Below are 7551 nucleotides of genomic sequence, written 5' to 3'. Positions count from 1 at the left end.
TTTTGACTACTGGGTGCGCTTTCTTGTTGGCCTTCCACCTATAAGTAGGCACTATTGTGAATCCCATTTTACACATGAGGAGACTGAGTCCTAGAGAGGTGAAGAAACTTTCCCAAGGTCACAAGGATCCCAGCTAGACAAATCACCCCTAGCCTTTGTCTCACATAATGGCTTGAAGGGGAAGAAAGAATTTATTTTGAAATTAACCACGGTTCTTGGGCTCTCCTGCAGGATTTCAAGTGTGCAGAATGCGGTTGGCAGAAGGTGCATGAGTACTTCAGAGTGCAAAAGCCCTGGGTTCAGGTCCGAAGTCAGCCACTGCCTAGCTCTAGCACTTCAGGCAAAGTGCTTCAGTCAAATGGGGCTAGTAGTTCTGATCTTGCAGGGCTATTATGAGGATCAGAATAACACACTCAGCATGCCTGGCAGCTGGTGGGTGCTCAGTACATGGTCACCATGGCTATTCCTCTCCTCTGCCCTCCCTTGGCTGAGCGGGTGCAGGCCCCCATTGCTGCTGGCGGCCCCATCATTGACTGCTCCAGCAGCCCATTGGAGTAAGTGGAAGCAGCTGGGAGAGGGGTCGGGGAAGAGGGGAAGGGAGGGGACAGCTTGAGAGCTTGAGTGACTGCAGGCCAGCCCTGAGGGCCTCACAGGGGATATAGGCCCTAGCCACAGGTGCACCAATTACTCTCCCCTCAAAGAAAGCCTGGGGTTCACTTCTCCCCCACCCCCGTTTTCCCACTCTGCTCAGCCCTGACCTTTCTGCAGAAGGCGGTGGCAGCTCCGCAGCACCAGTCCGCTGGCTGGTCGTTTGTCTTCAGGTTTCACAGCCTCCCTGAGGCTCCCAGTGCTTTGCAAGTTTTCCCTCCCTTTCCCAGCCACTTCCCAGTTAGCCTGGGAGCCTCTTAGTGGCAGCTCGGGTTTCATTCCTGGGAGCTTTGTTCCAAATGGAAGTTTCTGGTTGGGATAATCCCTGGGTGTGAGTGGTCAGTGCAGGAAGAGCCAGGAGCCTCTCTGGGAGGCAGTGGGAACAACCCCACCAGTCCAGGTGCTCTGAGGAGGGAGCAGAGCTGGGCTCCTTGTCCTGGAAGCACCTTCCCATCGAGGCCCAGGGGCTGACCCTGGGCAGCAGGCCTGGAGCCCACCCACCTCTTCTCTGGTAGGTCCTGGCCATCATCCTCTCCTGGATGTCCAAGAGAGTTTTGAAGGGTTCAGACCCTTCATCTCCTTTACCGCCTGCTACAGTTGAGATGCCAGGCACAAGAAGCTGAAGGGACCCCCATCCCTGAGCCATCCAAAACAAATATTGTTTAAGTCTATTTTATAAAATAGGCTTCCATACAGGTTTTGCTCAGGAAAAAAGTTTCTGTTGCTAAAAAAAAATTTTTAAGCAAATAATCTAATTCAAACCTTTTACTTTCCAGATGAGGAAATTAAGGTTCAGAAAAGACAAGTTTCCCAGAGGATCCTACAGCAATTCCATTCTCATCTGTCTTCCCTGTGAAGGCTCTTGTGAGCCACACAGGCACAGTGCCTGGTGCTAACCCACATGTTACCTGCGCCATGTTGTATCGTAGACTCAGGTTCACTACTCTGGGAAGCCCAATACATGGGCCAGCCTGAAGGCAGGCACCTTGCCACATCCACCCCGCTCTCTCCCATAATTCAATACTCGGTGTTCATGGAATTCAACTGGGACTGAGCTAAGTGGAGCTGAACTCCAGCAGAACCAGCCCAGGGTCCTGTCTTCCACCAGTTTTTAGCTGCCTAAAAACCAGCCATGGCCAGCACACGCAGCATTCCTGCCCCCCATCCCCTAAACCCCAGCGTCTTCACACAAACCCTGCTCTTCCTGTCTCAGCCTTTCCCACTCCTCATCAGGAAGGCCTGTCTAACCATGGCCATCTGCTACATGCGAGGCCTTAGGAGTCAGGGATCTATCCAACCTGTGCACCATTGCTTCCCAACACTCTACTGCCTGGCATATAGGAAGTGCTCAGTAAACCCTTCTGAATCAATGCAAGGCACTAGGGAAAGGAAAGTCTTCGCATTTGGCTAGAGGAAAGGTCAGAGCCTTGAATGTCGGCTCTCTGTGTTCTCAGTGCTTCTCTCTTGTTCTGTTTTTCCCAACTCCAGCAATTCAGGCTTGACTTTTCCCCCATTTGCATGGGCTTATTTGGAGTGGGGAGTGGGGAGGCAAAGCCAGGTCTGAGGGGCAGAGAGGCAAGAACGTGCACACTGGCCCCCAAGATAAGCAGGGAAACCATCCCCCTTGCAGCCAGCACATCATCCGTCCTTCTCAGTTCTCCCAGGCCTTCAGGGGCCCGGGCCTTTGGCAGCCACACCTGCTTGGATGAGTGGAAGGGATGGGGAGAGGCCAGTCAGTCTCTGTGTGCATGAAGGACCTTGCCCAGTCTCTTTCCCAGCCTCCTGGCTGCCTTAGGCCCTCAGCTGCCAGAGCTGTTTCCCCAGGAAAGCAGTCTCCTTGCAGACTCTGCTCCTCGATGCCTCTCTGATGATGCCACTGTACAAACCTGGGCTCCCAGGGACTTAGCTCAGGTGGCCCACCTCCTCTCCCAGATTCCCTCCCGGCAGTAGCCACCATCACTGTCAGGAAGCATTGTTAAGGTAACCGCTGGACACTTGACACGCTCATGTTAACTCAGTCCTGGCAACTCCTATGGTGGAGTGATTCCCTGTTGTGCAGGTGAGGAAGTGGGGGCTGGGAGAGGTGAGCTGACTTGCCCCGGTTAAATGACCAGGCAGTGACAGAGCCAGGATTCAAGCTCAGGGCTGCTGGACTCCAAAGCCCTTGCCCCTCACCCTCACACCAAGCCACTTCTGATTTCTGGCTGTCCCTGTGGCCATTCCTCTGACTTCCTTCTCTGACTCTGCTGAGGCCTGGAGGATGCCACAGCAGTGTCAGAGCAAATGCCAGGGGTAGGGGGAGTGAAAAAAAGGAAAATCCCCTTTTCTTTCCATTCCATCTGTCTACCCATCCTGCTGGTCTGATGAAAGTGCCCAGATGGGGGCCTGCTTCCTGGGGCCGGGTTCCTGCAGAGGGCCTGCCACCAATACCAGAGTCTCCCATCCCTCACACACTTGTACACACTCATACCAGGGTTCCCCAGGCCAAAATAGCAACTTTAGACACCACTTGCTTAGGCTCTGACCGCCCCCCACACTCAGCACAAAGCTGTGGCTTTAGCCATTTGGTCACTCGGCTCACCTTGTCGTCAAGCTTTTTTTCCCAGAGCCCCAGCTACCCATCACACCTCATTTAAGGACACCCCTAGCAGCCACCCTCCCTCCCTGGGCTGCTCTCATCCCTTCTCAGGAACCTCCTCTGCCACTCAGCTCAAGAGCCCCCACCCCCAGCACCCCAGGGAAGATAAGACCTGCCTTAAGGGAAGTGGCTGGAACTTGAGCCCAAGGTAGAGAAGTCAGCCCAAACCCTCAGAAGCCTAAGTCCCAGCGTCCTGCTGACCTGGCCTGTTCTATCAGAACTGAGATCAGGCAGCTCCTACATGGTGTATTACCCAGGATGAATGTTTTATGAGTTTGCTCTTCATTACCAAGGGCTCCTTGCAGAGGGGGGGAGGGGGAGGGTGTAGAAAAAGCCCAGGGAGAGACTGTGCAGGGAAATGGGTTGGAAGAGCACGGGGTGGCCCAGTTGTGTTTATGATGGGACGGGGGCAGTTCTTTGTGAAGAAATATTCTGCAGGACTTGGTGATATTTGTCATATTGAGATGATTGAATGTCAGAGGCTAGAAACAGGGAAGAGTCCAAGAAGGTAGTTTTGGAATCTGGGTTTTTGGGGGGCTGCATGTATGGGGGCAGAGGGACAGCTGGAATTGGGTGTTGGCCCAGGCCACCCCCAACCTCTGAAGTCACCGACCAGTCCTCTAGGAAGTTGGCCTGGGTCTCAGGACCACAGTGCTGTGGCTGCTGCAAGCTTTGCTATTCTGCCACTCTCAGGTCCCAAGCCAGGCATCTTCCGGACCTATGGTGTCAAGGGAATGCGAGGCAGCACACTGGCCAGAGCTCTATTCAGGCTTCTCTGCGATCCCTGAATGCCATGCCCAGGCCTGGGCCCTTGTTCTGAGCACCTCCAGCCAGGCCCTCACCTACAGCCCATCTGAGTCTTCATGACTGGGGACCTGGCCATATCTCCAAATGCCAATGGTGGGGACCTTGGTCAGCAGGGCAGAATGCTGACTGTCCTCCCCCAATATCCACTCCTCCATACACAGCCAGGGAAGGAATGGCAGGAAATGCTCCCCAAACCCACCCAGGGGCTGCAGCCAGTTCCACTATTGCCAAGAGAGGGGCTAGGGAGGGAGCTAGACCGCAGATGGAGCCGGAGCCTCACTCAGGGCCTGCCAGCGGGGGTGGGGGGGGGGGGGGGGGTTTTTTCATGAGGGGTCAGCTCTGGGGCCTGCCCAGATGGACAGTTACTTCTTGAGGGTCAGCAAGAGATCCAGATGGGGAAGGGGGCAACCAAAGGGACGTATTGGCACAATCCTCCATGGCAACATGGGACTTGGGGATCCCCCTGGAGTTCCTGCCAGCTCCCCATCTGTCTTGCTACCACTTTCTCCTCCTCTCTCCTCTGCTCTCTCTGGCTCTTAGTTCCCCCTCACTCTCTCCTGTGAAGTCCTCTGGTTGCTACGGAAACCCGATGGCGATGAAGAAAGCAGAATTTGGGGAGGTTCTGAGATGTCCAGCCCAATAGGCCCTGCCTAGATGTCTGCCTGTCCAGGTTTTGGAGACATTTGTTGCAGCTTGAGAAAATGATGGGGGGCCTGTGCCAGACAGCCTTGGACCTTTTTTAGTAAGCAGTGCATGTCGGATGGGCAAAGAGAAGTCACCCATCCCAGGACCACCCTCAGGTCTCCCTGCCCTTCAGACATTTCCTAACGCCTGACCCATGGCCTGGATACAGAGGACGCCCAGCCTGCCTTCTCCGCAGCTGCCTCAGAACCTGCTCTATGTGGATTGCTTGCACAAATGTTTGCTGAACACCCGCCATGTGCTGGACACCATTATAGGCACTGGGCGTTCATCAATGAGCGATTCAAACAAAGTTCCTGCTCTCCTGGGAGGTAAGGGTAGAGTAGACCAAAAGCAAGTAAATAAAAAAACAGGATAAGATCAGATAGTGATAAGTGTAATGTAGAAAATAAAGCAGAGGCCGGGCACAGTGGCTCACGCCTGTAATCCCAGCACTTTGGGAGGCCGAGGCAGGTGGATCACCTGAGGTCAGGAGTTTGAGACCAGCCTGGCCAATATGGTGAAACCTCATCTCTACTAAAAATACACACACACACAAAAAAAACAATTAGCCAAACGTGGTGGCACCTGCTTGTAGTCCCAGCACTTTGGGAGGCTGAGGCGGGCGGATCATTTGCAGTCTAGAATTCGAGACCAGCCTGACCAACATGGTGAGATTCTGTCTCTAATAAAAGTATAAAAAAAAAAATAATTAGCCAGGTGTGGCGGCGCCTGCCTGTAGTCCCACACTTTGGGAGGCTGAGGCGGGCAGATCATTCGAGGTCTGGAATTTGAGACCAGCCTGACCAACATGGTGAAATTCTGTCTCTAATAAAAGTACAAAAAATAATTAGCTGGGTGTGGTGGCGCCTGCCTGTAGTCCTAGCTACTCAGAAGGCCGAGGCACGAGAAATGCTTGAACCCGGGAGGTGGAGGTTGCAGTGAGCCAAGATCATGCCACTGCACTCCAACCTGGGTGACAAAGTGAGATTCCATCCCCCACCCGCCCCCCTTCAAGAAAGCAGACAGGGACAGCAGAGAGACCCACGTCACGCGGTCGGCCAGCCAGTGATTTGGAGGAAAGACATTCCAAGTGGTGAGAACAGCAAGTGCAAAGGCTCTGAGGCTCCCTGGGCTTGTTAGAGAAGCTGTAGGAAGTGTGTCCAGGGAGCAGCAGGCAAGAGGGAGGGCGGGGAAGGAGTGGAGTTCCACAGGCAGAGCGTGGAGAAGCTCGTGCTGGTCTGGAAATGAGTTTGAATTCAAGTGTAGGTATGGCGGGAGTAACACAATCAGATTTGTGTCTTGAAAATTCTGGCTTCTGAGTGCAGAATGGATTGTAGGGGGATAAGAGAAGAAACAGGAAGAGCAATTGAGGTGGGTACTGCCATAAGCCAGACAAGAACTGATGATGGCTTGGAGCAGGGTGGTAGCAGTAGATAGGTAGATAGGGTGGGTGGTGGATGGATTGGACTGGAGAGATGTTCTGGAGGGAAAGCCAGCAGGAACTGCTGATGAGAGGGAAGGGTGATGCTCCCAGGTTAAACTAGCCCTGTTTTTTTGCCACCTCCTCTCAGCCCTGGGGTTGAGTGGGGGGTAGGGAGTAGGGAGACAAGATGACATGAAACTTTTCCCTAGCCCCAGGTAAAGCTCTGGACTTAGAATCCTTCTGTCCTTCCCCCAGGTCATCAGGCCACAGCCCTCTCTGCTTTTCCCCCTGCCTACCTCATGGGCCACACAGTCTCAGTCTTCTTTGCCAGTTCTCCCTCTTCACCTGACCTCTAAATGTTTGGAGCACACTGAGGCTTGGCTGGCTCCTCTCCTCCATCTCTGCTCACTCCCTAAGGAATCCATCCTGTCTCCCGGCCTTGAAAATCATCTGTGTGCTGAACACTCCCGGATTGCTATCTTCACACTAGACTTCTCCGCTGAATTCCAGACTCACACAAAACTGCCTACTCATCTCCTCTTGAATACGTATGTAGTCAGCTCAGATGTAACATGTGCAAAACCAAACTCCTACCCTTCCCCTCCAAATCTGCCCATCCTGGAATCTCCCCCATCTCAGTGAATGACACCTCCATCTTTTTCGTTGCTCAAGCCAGAAACCATGGAAACTCCTAGACTCCTCTCTTTCCGCACAAGCCACACGCAAATCCATCAGCAAATCCTGTCATCTCTACTTGCGAAAAATGTCCAAAACCCCACTCTCTCCTCACCATCTTCCATTCACTACTATCTCTCACCTAATTATTGCGGTAACCTCATAACTGGTCTCCCTTGCCCTGCTACCTTCTAGTATCAACACAGCAGCCAAAGCAACCTTGGGAAAACTTAATTCAGATCATGTCACTCTACTGTTGAAAACCCTCAGTGAAATTAGCTATGCATGTAATCCCAGCTACTTGGGAGGCTGAGGCAAGAGAACCGTGTGAACCCAGGAGGCAGAGGTTGCAGTGAGCCGAGATGGCACTATTGCACTCCAGCCTGGGTGACAGAGGGGGACTCTGTTTAAAAAAAAAAAAAAAATCCTCAGTGGTTTGCAGTCTCATCCAGAGTCCAAGCTGAAGTCTTTTCAATGGCCCCACATGATCTGCCCTTTCCCAGAAGGTCTCTGCACCCCTTCTGTCTCTGCGACCTCACCTCAGTTTCTGTCATTCTCTACTACCCCCAACCCCCAACTGCACACCCCCAGGATCCTCCCTTAGCTGTGCCGCAGCTGTGGTGGCCTCCTTCCTGCCCCCCTAATGCAGTGTGCCTTTGCAGTGGCTGCTCCCTCC

The sequence above is a fragment of the Hylobates moloch genome, unplaced genomic scaffold (genome assembly GCF_009828535.3).
Source record: "Hylobates moloch isolate HMO894 unplaced genomic scaffold, HMol_V3 SCAFFOLD_3, whole genome shotgun sequence".
NCBI lineage: Eukaryota > Metazoa > Chordata > Mammalia > Primates > Hylobatidae > Hylobates > Hylobates moloch.
The sequence above is the reverse complement of the archived record's forward strand: the minus strand, read 5'-3'. Positions refer to the sequence as shown.